This window comes from Strix aluco, chromosome 1 (assembly GCF_031877795.1).
Source record: "Strix aluco isolate bStrAlu1 chromosome 1, bStrAlu1.hap1, whole genome shotgun sequence".
Lineage (NCBI taxonomy): Eukaryota > Metazoa > Chordata > Aves > Strigiformes > Strigidae > Strix > Strix aluco.
Window position 1 is genome coordinate 69,415,412 of NC_133931.1, and position 13,317 is coordinate 69,428,728.

A 13,317-nucleotide genomic window follows, 5' to 3' on the forward strand; every position below is an offset into this window, starting at 1 on the left:
AGGATACTTCCAGAGAGACAGACAACAAAACATCTGCCATGCACATAAGCCCATGAGTGACCTCTTCCTACCATTTGATTTGTAGGGACTTCCAGCCAAGCAAGACCTTTGTCTTGTTTGGAATCACTGCCTACATGCAGTGAGAATTATCCCAAAGCTATTCACTGTCCAGCACCATGCTTCCAGGCTGGCAACCTCTTCCCTCATGCAACCCGGAAGTTATTCTTCCTCCATATATCAGTGAGCACTACTCACAAGCCAGAGATCAGTTATTCTCTCACACTGTGTAGGATACAGTTCTACTACACCTGCAGTCATCTGAAAAATCCATATTGGGATATTCAGACTATTCTACAACAGATGAGGTGGTACAATTATCTTGTGTTGACTCCCTACTCCACAAGCTCCATTTCAGAAATTTCTGAGCAAATTCCTCAACATCTCTAGGAAGCAAGACAATTGAATCTTTAACTGAGATTTACAGCAGAAAATCCCAAGACAGCATTCATTCTGTAGGAGAGGAAGCAGAGGGAAGGATGGAGATCACTTTCAGAGCAGACTTCACACAATTTTCCCATCGCTCAGAGGGACTCTTGATTTACACACAACACACTTACATAACTAGTCCTATTGCTGCTGCCTGAACATGAGAATGAACATGGATGTAAGCCCAGAATTCCCTCTGGCAGAGAACTGTGTATTATCAAACACAACAAAAAATAACCAGATCAAGGGCTGAGTCCCAGGAGAATCTCAGAATCTTATCCACTCTGGACACTTTCTTATGAATAACTGGGCAAACAGCCCAAAGCCTGATCTGGTTAGAATTGCACATCAGGTTTATACATTTGACAACAATAAAATATTTTTGTACTTTCCAACATGTGTTTGTTCTCTGGGCTTGAGGTCCTTTGGGACTGCCCTTAGCTCTACTGCTGTTCCCTGTCTTCCCTATGAGATCTGCATGTACATGGCTCTGATCCTGGGAGATGAGGACCTCTGCACATTCAGGTAAGGACTAATGGTCTCTTACAGAAGACCTGGGAATCCCAGAGCTCATTCCAACGAAAGACATGACTCTCAAGTGTAAAAGTTCTCCCTGGGATGAGGGATATGAGAGATTGTACTTCTGACTAGGAGGTGCACAGCCAGCATTTTTCTGTCATCCTTTGAAACTGATATAAGGAGCAGCTTCTGTCAGGCAAAACAGCAGTATTTTTGTATTCCTCTGCTTGGATCAAGACTAGCAGAAGACTGGCCAGGATGACAGGCTGTGATGTTTGTAGTAATGGTTTGGGAGCAGCATCCCATTGCTCACCCTGTCCCAAAAGTTCAGTAAAATGGCATCTGTATACCCTCAATAGTGAGTTGAGTATGTTTTCTGGTGTAAAGGGATAATGGAGGCTGGTATTCAGTGTGGAATGATTTTTTTTTTTCCTTGTAGTTTCACATGAAGTTTAAAAGTGTCATTTTTTCAAATAAGGGGGGAGAAGAATGTTTTCAGTTTGGAGAGGAAAGCAAGAGTAGAGGTAGGCAGACATTGAAGTCTGTGGTAGACAACAGAATGGTCAGTCTGTCTGCTGACAGCAGCCTATTCTTGCAGCAACCAAGGGAAAACCTCCTACCTGCTGAGAGGATACAGAAAAACAAATAAGAGAATATTATTTGAAAGGGAGGATGAAGAAAGAGAGAACCAAAATAAAAGTCTTGAAGCCAGAGAAAGACCCTGACAAAAGGTGATGAAGATGACCAATGAACACTTATACAAATGGCCTCCAGTCACAGCCTTCCAGAAACAACTGACTGAAGCCACATCCATGGTCAATGAGCCCAGAACTATGAGTGCTTATTGTCTGGAGAGACTGAGCAGACTGTGGCTCTCAAAGATAAGAGCCACTTGCCAGTGATGCAGGTCAGAACCCTTGCATTTTATATTGGTGATTGTACCCAAGACCCCAAAGACCTGTACTGCGGGCATAGATATCATGTACTATCAAAGGGTACTTTCCACAGAGGTGTGAGAAAGCTGAATTATTTTCTCAAAGCCAATAAGAGGCTACCAAACAAACGCTCAAGTACTATAAGCAAAACATTACTTTTGGGGGGGAAAAAAAAAAAAAGATGGCAAAACCAATAAACCAATAGCTTAGTGAGACCAAGAACATGAACGCACCACTTACAATGGAAAAGCAGTCAAGAGGGACAAGTTTGTTGGCAAGAACAGCACTTCCATTCTGCTCCTCTGATCCTACATACACCTTGAATCAATTGGTAAGAGAGGGCCTAGGCAGACTGTAGGACTTGTCCTACCTAAGAAAGCCATGTGTTTGGGCATTTCAAGGAGGCCAGCAACTCAGCTTTCACACTTTCTGAGAGCATCCTCATACCCTGATAGCAGCCACACAAAATGTAAGGCAAGATCAGACTTCATTAGCTTCCTGGTGGATTTACCACAGATTACCAGAAGTATACAAATTTCCTGTGTTCACAGTAAATCATCTCCTCTTACCTCTTGTCCACATGTAATCACTTAGACTCACAGAGTGGCCCTTATGAGCAAGGCCTGGGGGAATAATTTCTTCACTCTCTAACATACACATGCACACACATATACAATAGTAGAAAGTCATATAAATTTTAAAAAAGTAGTTGGTGACATGAATTGGTTTCCGCTTCCTCCTCTGTTCTACCGCCTTCATTTCTTGTAAAGTTAGTAAGAAGATCACTGCAGAGAAAATGTAACTTGAGAAGGATTTTATATGTTCCCTCGAGTTATTCCTCTCCAAAGGGAGATGTTGAATTAAAGCATCACTATTCCCTTAAGGTTCTGGAAAGTAAGCCACGGGAGACACACAGGTTGTACACCTCCATATCCCATTCCCCTCAAAAGACATTAATCTCTTCCGTTAGCATGCTACTCTATATTTTAATTCTACCAGAGGCACCATCACCACTACTTGTCTTCATTGTATCCCACTCTCTTTTTCAAAATGACATCCTGTTTTGTTCTCTTTTGTTCTTAAAACCTCCCTCTAGTAAAAACTTTGTCCTCTGTGGCATTTATCAGTATTATTTAATTCATATTCCCAAACAGATTCCAAACTGCTGATGTTCAGAGCAGCAGTGAAGTATTTTTGCCAAATCCATCCTCATAAGTCTCCTGCTCCCTCACACAACCTAAAACATGCCTGTCTCAGATGAAGAAAGTATCCATTTTCCCTTTTCCTCTCTGTATAGGAGAACCACTTATATGGATAGATTTATCATAATCTCACTTTACAAAACAGTATTTTTCATGGTTTAACATCTCTTTTGAAACTAATTTTACAGTTTTAAAAATTATCTTGTTTTACATATAGTTCTGCATGTAAATTATTTATCCTTTTATTCAAAAACTTGAAGGTTTTGCCTAGCATTTTTAGAAATTTGTTCATAAAAAAACCTGCTTATAAATTTTCTGAAATGTTGCATCATTTTGTAGGTTAGATTGCTACTCTAAATATACAACATGTTTTTCAAACTGAAGAGACCAAGAGTAGGTTCCTCAATCAATTTTTAACCACTGAAATACATGGATTAATTTTAAAATATTTTTTTAAGTTAAAAAAACCCAAAACAACATTGATCTTAAGGCCTTCCTTACAATTGTAACCCTTTCTAGGGCAAGCCACTCTGTTGACTTCAGCGAGAATAAGCATCATCTGTAAATACCAGACTGCTTTCACTGACGTAACTAAGAATGGATTTCAGTGTGTAAATTCAGATATGAGAGTCAAAATGTCTCCAATGACATCATGGGAGTTGACACTGTGGTGAATATATTATGAGGCTGTGGATGCAGTTTAACAGCACCAGTTCTGGCTCCGCCACTCACCTGCAGTCACTGTAAATCTCTGAAACATCCCATTACACCTGAGTCTCTGTCAAGTGAAAACCCTAATTCTCAGGCTCAGGTTCTCACTTCTGCCATAAACAAAGCAGGCATCTTGGGGAAACCACTTCTCTATCTCTGTGCCTCCATCCTTCGCCAGTCTCACAGAGGCAGTGTTTCTTTGTTACATTCTGTGCAGATATCATCTAGTACAATTTCACCTGTTCTAGGACCAGGGTTTTCTTCTATGTTATACAGAGTCATTTTCAAGAGGATTCCAGGTACTGCTATTGCAAGGCACAGAAAAATAATAATCACTTCCCATGGGATTATGAATCTGAGCCTTTTGCTCTTTGATAGCCTAAAAAAAAGGTAAAATGCATATATTTGAGCAAAGTGCTACCATCATAGTAGAATCAAAAGCTGATGGATGAAAATGAAAAAAAAAGAGAAAAAAACAACTTATTTTAAAATTACTTTGTGTAGTAATTATGCAGTTTATCTTGCCCTTTGCTCTGAAACAGCTGGTAAAAGATCCTCTGAAGTGCAGTGTGGCAAAACTGAACACTGATCTGATCTGTTTATGTAACTTACATGTTCCCACCGTTGCTTGCAGTTAACGTATGGATTTTCTTGAAATCAAGTTTATCGGATACATTTATTAAGGCCTGTGAAGTGCTTCTTGTATGTAAATTCAGTGGAGGTTCATTACTAGAACAGTTTTATTACTTCAGCTACTGTATTGTTATCAGACAGACAACATCCCGAATTTGAGTAAAGGAGATGCTTGCTGGCTTTCTTTTTTTCATTTTGTAGCACCTAGAATTAATAGATGGAGGAGTCCCCTTCACAGTCACACATGAAGAATGCAAATAGTTACTTCCAGCCAAATGCCACAGCTCCCACATCATGTTATTCTAAGCAAGTCTTTATTCCTGTAACTGTTGTGAGGTGAATTGTTAATATTCAATTATCAATAGTGATGTCACTAGGCAAATGCAACTGTATCAGAGGGATCAGCCCAAAGACAAAACCAAAGTTTACAATGATTGAGCTGAAAGAAATCAATATAAATAATGAAAGGGCAGTACTACAAGGCTCTGCAGTGGTGGACTTGCTAACCCTAAACCCTTCCACCTGAATTCTAACAAGTAAATCAAAGCGCTCGTATCTGGATCAAGGCACTTTCCAGCTTTGCTTTAGTGACAGGGGAATGGGCATTACCCAGAAGCTGCAGGGTGATGTTCAGAGGCAGCTAACAAACCACCAGCTCAGCTTTTCTTTTCCACAGGGCAAGCACTCTAAATGCTCCTCCTCCCCTTAACTTGCTGAAACTTGCAGCTGTGATTCACAACCTGACCAACAGTGATAGATAACAAACCACTGACCTTGAGGGCGGCTTTGTGTGTCAGCCTTCTTATTGCGTTGAGTCACCGCACTCCTCGTGTGTGTTATTTTAAGTAGCACATTTATCAGCCAGTACCAAACAGAATATGTGGCCATGTGTATTTTATTAGTGGGTTTTAAATATTAAAAAAAAAAAAAAAATCGGAAAAAAAAATCCACTTTATTTCAAAAACGGCTTGAAGGCTCTGACACACTTTAAAAATCTCCTTGTTTTCAGTTACAACATAAGGAATCTATATGGATGGTAATATGTTTGCATTTGTAGATTTTTCCAGACTTTTTTTTTCTCCCAGCACACTGCAGTATAGCAATGTCAGATATATACCATTCCCCATAACAGGACACATCTGTGGTGAATCTGCACAGAAGCAATTAATTTCCTTGTGGTATTTTTACACTGGGGGCTTAATGCAAGTCCCCATTATACAAACAAAAAGCTCTAGACAGCTCCTGCTGCCTGATAAAAAAAAAAAAAAATAAATAAAATAAATCAGATTGAGAAGGGCTGTTTGGCCTAGGACTGCTACAGGCAATGACTTGTAATGAGGCATCCCAACACTAATTATGAAGCTTATTAAAGAGAATTGTCTAAGTTGTACTAAAGTGCATGCTATAATCACGTTAAGGGAGACATGCATACTGAATTGGGGTCCTCCAGCTTCTTCCCTTAGAGAAGGGGACCCACTACTTAATGAAGCCAATTTGGGTCTCCATTTATAGCAGCAATATTATTGTGCTTGGCACACTGGTCAAGATGAATTTGATGGAGAGGCAGGTGAGAATCCCAGCAGCTTGGTGATAATTCACACATCATAGCCTTCACAACTAACTAACATCTGTGGGCAAGTGGGCCAAGAAACTGTCAAAAACAAATACTTCCAATCCATGATTTTATTATTAAACTTCTCCCAAATCTTCACTAAGGTTTAAAAAGCAGTATTTCAGTGTACTGTTTCAGGAAAGGGGAAAAAAAAAAAAAAAAAAAAAAGATTAATAAAGACGTTAGGAGGCTGAACTGCTGTGAGATTTGTTTAATTATTCCCCACAGTACTGCCCCAGCAATCTGCTGACATTTAGCCCCGACCTTGCAAATCCTCAGTAAATATTAATATATCAACTCAAACAGGGACCGTTGTTTTATTGGTTCACGGAGCTCAGAGAGATTCGCCACAGCAGTGAAAAATAATGTGCAGAACTGAGGAAGAACGGCTCCTTTGATATCACCTTCTGCTGCACACATGTGCTGGGAGCATCAACAAAATGGAAATTCTGTTACTTTGCCACAGCTGTAGAGTGACACTTCAGATGCTTTTGCTTCCCTTTGTACAGCCTGCTGGAATAATCCCAAAACCACAGTGGCAAGAGATTAGAAAACACACACACGCACGCGCACGGAGATACACACACACAGAGGAAAAGAGAGGGAGAGAGAGAGAGATCACATTTTATTATCTGACACAGTGGATATTTTAATAATGGTAAGCTCCCATCTTAAAACCTAATAAGCTTTGCCCAGAACAATGAGCACGCTAATAAGAGCCAAGGAGAGCTAAGCGCAATGTACTGGAATCTGTTTACTACGGTGACTTTGCTGTTTGCCTCTGTGAGCGCCACATAAACTTCGTTTTTCTCCAAACAGTTGCCCCTATTGACTGCTTCCTAATGTATTTTATGTGCCTACCAGTCCTCACAAATCCTGACAAAATAGTCCAAATTTATTTTCTCCCTTTTATTTGCTTGCCTCAAATGTAAATGTACATTATTAAAATATCTTCTCATAACTACACTGCCATTACTAATAGACGAGTGTTTGATGTGGGTCAATACTGCATCCAAAATTCTTGGGTTTAGGGGAAAGGGCTGCTGTGCAACATTTGGCATTCAGATGTATTGAGCTGCAGAGTTAATGCGTGATTAATTTTATTCATAAAAATGTTAATCACTTCATTGTGAGATCTTTTTAACATTCTGTGCACCGAACACCTTTTAACTTCTTTTTCACACAAGCTCACAAATGTATTTAATATTTTCAAACATTCTGTTATTACCAATAACACTGGTAATTAAACATACATTTAAAATGTAATAAAAAGCTGGCAAGTAACAGCACAGCACCAAACACAAATGGAAGCCCGTTGCCCGCTGCCTCTCCCGTGCCCCCCTCCCCCTTGGCAGCAACTGACCAGTTTCTTTAATGTGCACTTGTTCACAGAGTCCCGGAGGCATTTTTTTTCCTCAAGCATGTTTCAACCCTCATTGACACAGCCAAATATCATGAAAATAATACAGCCCTGTAGCACACTATAGATGGTGCTAAAAATATTTCTGTTCTCAGGGAGGGGAGGATCACATTGTTGGGCACATTGTGGCAGGTTGGGGGCTCCAGGGGGGTTTGTTTTGGGTTGGGATGGGGATTTTTTTTTTGAGACAAGCACTCGAGCCTCATCCGAAACTGGTGTCAGGCATTGGTGGGTGTGCCGGCTGCACTCACTGACTTCTTGTTTCCAGCTGGGCAAGGCTATTGTGAGCGTATTCAGCCAATGCACTCATGAAACTGGATAAATGGATTAGTGGATCAGAGACACCATCGGCATCTTCAAAAGGAAAACAGCAGCCTGCAAAAAGACTGACATTTGTGTACTGGGGCAGAGGGTGTGTGAATGCTCTGCCTCCTCCAAAGGGACAAGACAGTGATAAACTTTCCACACTGACCACCTCACTTTGTGCTACAATTGACCAACAAAATAAATGGATTGCTTCATTGTTTTTGAACCGTAGGCAGCACAGGGAAAGCGCTACTTGCGCAGCAACAAAGGACAATGTATTGTGTGGGGCCAACAGCTCAAAATAAAACCTTTAATTATCTACGGGTCAGCCATAAATCTGGAATAAAAATAAATGTTACTTTTTAAACTCGCCTTTAATTCTGCACGGAGTTTACGCCGGCACTTTCTATTCTCTCAGGAGAGGCACTACCAGGACTTGGTGTGTGCCCTGTGTTTGCATTTCTGCATTAGCTTGACTCCCAAGGAACGTGTTGGGAAGCAACTATGGCTATCAGACGTGAAGGATGTCTTTAATGCTAATTAAAGTAAGTAAAAACAGATAAAACATGTATTTTTTTCCACTTTTTTTACAAACACCCATGTACGTATTCTCTTCACATGCACAAAGAGAAGCCAAAACTAATATTAATAACGATGACGGGACTTGAGTAAATTAATTCCTCACAGAAGTACATTGTTTAGTTTTAAGAGCTCATATTTTCGAAGTCTTAAATTTTGAATACCTATTTCTATGGGGTTTTCAGTCTCCTGGTACTTCCAGCGATTCCTGTCCACATGGCTGGTTTTACGGGCAAGCTATGAACGGCACTGCATGGGGGCACCGCACAATGGGGAACACCAACCTCGCCAGGAGCCGTTTCTGTAACTTTTCACTGGAAAACACGCCACGCAGGCCATGTTTATTACATGTTCCAGTGTTTTACTTGATTTGCTAGTCCCAGGTAAGATTTACTGCTGAAACGTAAAACTTGGCGGCTCGAAGCCTGGAATCGGGCGCCACGTCCCTCCTCACTGCAGCCCCCGTGAAGCCGATGGCGGGCGCAGGCCCTGCCAGCCACCTCCGTGACCGTTCCTTGCAGAAGCGGACCGGCGGTCCCGCACGGTGTGGCTCCACGTCTGCCTCCCGCTTCCCGCAGGCTGGCAGGACCTGCCCCGGCTGGTTGAGGCCACGGCGGCCAGACCCACAGCCGACAGCTGGGTTTCGGGGCCTGCGGGTGGCACGTGAGGGTCTGGGGCACGCAGGCGGCAGGCCTGCAGGGAGGCAGGTAGCACCAAATGCAGGACTTGGGCGCACGGTGGCCACCGAGATGGGGGGGGAGCCTCACCCCCGAATTGCACCGGAGGCTGCGGGAAGGAGGACACGTGCCAGGGCCCATGTTTTGAGGCTCCCATTCGCAGAGCACGTATCGCTCATCGGCCCTTCCCCTGCGCTGCTTGTGTGCCGACAGCCTGCCCAGCATGCCTCCGCCAGCCCTGGCCAGTCTTTACACCTCGCCTTTTAAGGGCATTTGGGAATTAAAAAAATAAAAATATAAAAAATAAATAATAAAAAAAAAACCCACAACAACACTGGAACTAGCCAGGCGGTGGAGACTCCCTTTAACGCCTTCCCTCCACAGACACAGACACAGGCGCCCGGCCTCCGCCGCGACGCCCAGGCCCGCCGGCGGGCTGGGCCCCGTAGGCCAGACAGGGCACACCCCGGGTCTGCCCCAGCCCGCCGCGAGGGGGGCGAGCACCTCTCCTCTGGGGCGAGGCGGCCCAGCGCGGCCTTTCCCACCTCCGCCTGGCCGAGGGGGGCGTGGGGCGAAGCAGGGCCCCGGCAGCCCCTTCTCCGGGGTCGGGGAGGCGGCGTGGGGCGGCGGTGGGCGGCCAGGGCTGGCCGGGGCGGGGGAGCTGCGGCCGCGGGAGCCCCGCGGGGCGGAACTAATGCCGGGCCCGCATTGTCCCCCATCCGTCGCCGGGTTATTTCAATACGAGCCTGTTCAACACGGGGCCGGTGGCCGGCAGCGGCGAAGACCCGTGTCTCCAGCCGGCCCCCGCCTCCCCACCCCCGCCGCTCTGCGCTCTTTGTAATAGTCTCATCTACAAGGGCGATTGAAACTTTATAGTGCATGATTCATAGAGCGGGGCTACGCTCGGAGCCGCGGTGCATATTACATTAATCAGTGTCAGGCCACTAAAACAGAGATATGAATATGAATTCTCCATATTGCAGGGGAGATAAATGTGCTTGTGAATAATTGATCGGCGCCCATGAAAAAAAAAAAAAAAAAGGCTGGGGGGGCGCGGTGTGTGGAAACGTGGTCACACAAGGAAAGTTACGGGGCGATCTGACGAGCCCCGCGGCGAGGGCCGGTGGGGGGCTCCCGGCGGGACCCGGCGGGTGGGCGCAGCCGCGCCCCGGGGGCGGCCCCGCTGCTGGCTCCGGGGCTCTTCAACTCGCGGAGCGGGCGCGTCAAAAACTCAACCAGTGCGACAAAAAGGGGTGACGGGAGCCGGGAACGATAGCGATCATAGGAACGAGCCAGCTTAAGCACATGCACCCTACTAATTTTCTTGTTCCCTTTCTCCGGACTTTTTTTTTTTTTTCCCCAGTTAAAAATAGACTTCTTCTCCAGAACAAAATAGAAAAAGAATAAAAAATGAGGCATGCATACCAATGAGCACGTTTCATAACTACGTCTCTGTGACAAAGCCAAATCCCCGTAAAGCTGCCGTTTGCTTTTAGTGTGTTCTGGCAACTGCTAATTTCGGAGTTTGCTGAACTCGAGTTTATATCAAGTTTTCCATGTCCTTTCTTCACAGATTTCTGCCATTCTTCTGTTAATACTAAGTAAATAATAACGGAAACAAGACAGGGAGACAATTTTTACTGAGGGAGGATGGAGGATTATGCAAACATGTATGAAAAGTGGTTTCTGCCACCCTTTTAAACAGCACGAAAATGTATCTTGGCGCTCGGCTGTTGTTCTAAAAGAGGCATTACTCGATGTAGCTGCCACCCGATTCAATGCAAATTTTCCTATTGACTTTATTTATCAGGTTCGGGTACCGTCATCGCAGGAGAAAAAAAAAAAAAAAAAAAAAAAAAAAGAGTAGGAAACTAGGACTTTCCAATTTACTCTTATCAGCTCGAAGCATTCCCAATTAAGGCAAATCGTTTAGCTTAAGCTTCTCTTTTATTATTCTCCCTACCCTCTGGTATTTGCTGGTATACATCTGCCAGGGTGGGTCTCAATGAAAGTGGAAAATATGACAGGAAAACTACAAATTATTTTCCTGTCAGGGTGACGTAAAGGATCATTCCTAGCACGGCTCACGTGACAAGCGGAACCTAGGAAATATGGAGCCCCCGCTCCTTCCTAAAACTGCGGCGGGGCGCGGGGGCTCCCGGCGGCGGGGAGCGGGCGGGGGCGCCGTGTGCGCATCTCGCCCGGCTCCGCACCGCGCTCCGCACCCCGCCGCACCGGCAGCCGCCGATTAAGCGCGGCGCCTCCCAAGGCTCCGTAAACAAACGACATTCACTCTCTCCTCCAGGTGACAGCTCGGCTGAGGCGGCAGCCCCCGGGGGCTGCCGGGCGCTTAGGCACCCACCCACGCGAGAGCTTTTCTCGCTTGGACGACACGACGTTTCTCAGCTGGGTGCTGCAGCTGCCTTTACTACTTTTCGGCTTCTCTAGGGCGAAGCCACTTGCGCTCCTCTCCAGAAACTTTGCAAGCGGCTCAAGCACCTTCCGTCGGAGCAGGCAGCCCGCGGACCCGGGTGCGCTGCTCCCGCCGCCGCGCCCCGGGCCGCCCCCCGCCGCCTTCGCCAGCCGCCGGCGGGAGGCGGGAGCCGGGAACAGGCTCCTTCGTCCCGTCCCCGGCAAACGCCTCCGGGCGCCGTGGGGGGAGGCGGTGGACGGCGCTGGCGCGGCGCTGACCCCGCGGGGCTTCAGTCACCCCCGCCGTAACCCCCTCAGCTGGCTGGGGAGGGAGCCATCACAACTGTTGGTATTACTGGGAGGAAGGAGGGTGGGAAATTCAAACAAGCAGATGAAAAAAGAAAAATAAAATCAAGTTTTGCAGCAGAGATGCTGAGGCTTCCAAAGGCGGAAAACTGCCAACCAGATAACTAGTGGGAATTATCACTCTCCGGAGGGTAATCAAAACTGGAAGCACCCTCCGGAGGACGTTGCTGGCTTTCTGGCTGAATTAAAGGCGGGCAGAACCCCCACCCCCGGCGGAGCAGAGCTGCGGGCCGGCACCTCCGGCTGCCGCCGCGCCGGGCGCGGGGACGGCGCCGCCCGCAGCCCACAGAGGGCGCTGCGAGCCTGCCCAAAACCGGGCCCGCGCCCCGCCGCTGGGCTCCGCTCGGCTCCGCGCATCTCGGCTCGGCGCAGCCCTCCGCCGGCGCACACGGAGCGGATGGTGCGCGTACACGCGCGCACTCGCACTCCTGTGCTCGCCACAGTTAAAGCCCCTTCTGACGCTACCGTGCCGCAAAGCGCTCCCCTCGCCTCGCCTCCCGAGCCCTCTTGGCACCGCCGCGTTCGCTCCGCCTCGCAGCGCACCGCTGCGCGCCCTTTAGGTGCCACCTCCGCCTCTGGAGCAGCGGTGCCCGCCTGTGGCAGTCGGGCGGGTGGCGGAGAGGGCCCGGGGCCGGGCGGAGGCGACACCCCGCACCGCCGGGTGGCTCGGGGCCGGCTGCGCCGCCAGCGAGGAATTTGGGAACCAGGCCCAAGGGGGGCGAGGGGCAGCCGGTGCGGGGCTGCAGCTATTTCCTTGGAATTGAGAGGAAAGAGAAAGCAATTCCACCAGGTTTACACCAGCACTCATCTGACGCGCCGTTTGACTTTACAGGCGTGAAGTCTTTTTTCTTCTTTTTTTTTTTTTTTTCTTTTTAAAGACGTCTTCGCTCTCCCTTTTCCTCACTGAAAGCTAGGTTATTATGGTTTGGTTAAAACTGTAATATACTCTCCTGTTGGAACCGATACCAACTCGGGACTGCCTGTGATTTAGGAAAAACAGAACAACTAAAAGTCAGAAAGCAAACTAATTGGTGTTATGTTGGGAACCGCAGGATGTCAAAATAAGTCTCTTTTCAGAGACAGCCCTTCAGCTACCCCGCACAAAATCTATTTCGACTGATCTGTTCCTCTGATCCATCTGAAAAACGCAAAAAGTAGAAGCCTACCGCCTCTGCTGCTTTGTCAACAGATCTCTAAGCGACAGTTTACCGAGACCCCTCTTTGCTCGCGATGATTTTGCAGCTAAATCAAGATCAATATTCTGATCTCGGACAAGAATTTTATTAATATTTTATTTGAAAATCTCATTTTGTTTCCGACAAGTCCTGCTTTGAGGTTGGTTCAGTTTGGATAGGGCGTCACCACATTATTTCTTAATGACTTTCCCAGCTGCTTCTTTCCATTTTCCACCATCAACAACCATCTGGTATCTTATTAGCACCTCAATGCTCATTTAGTG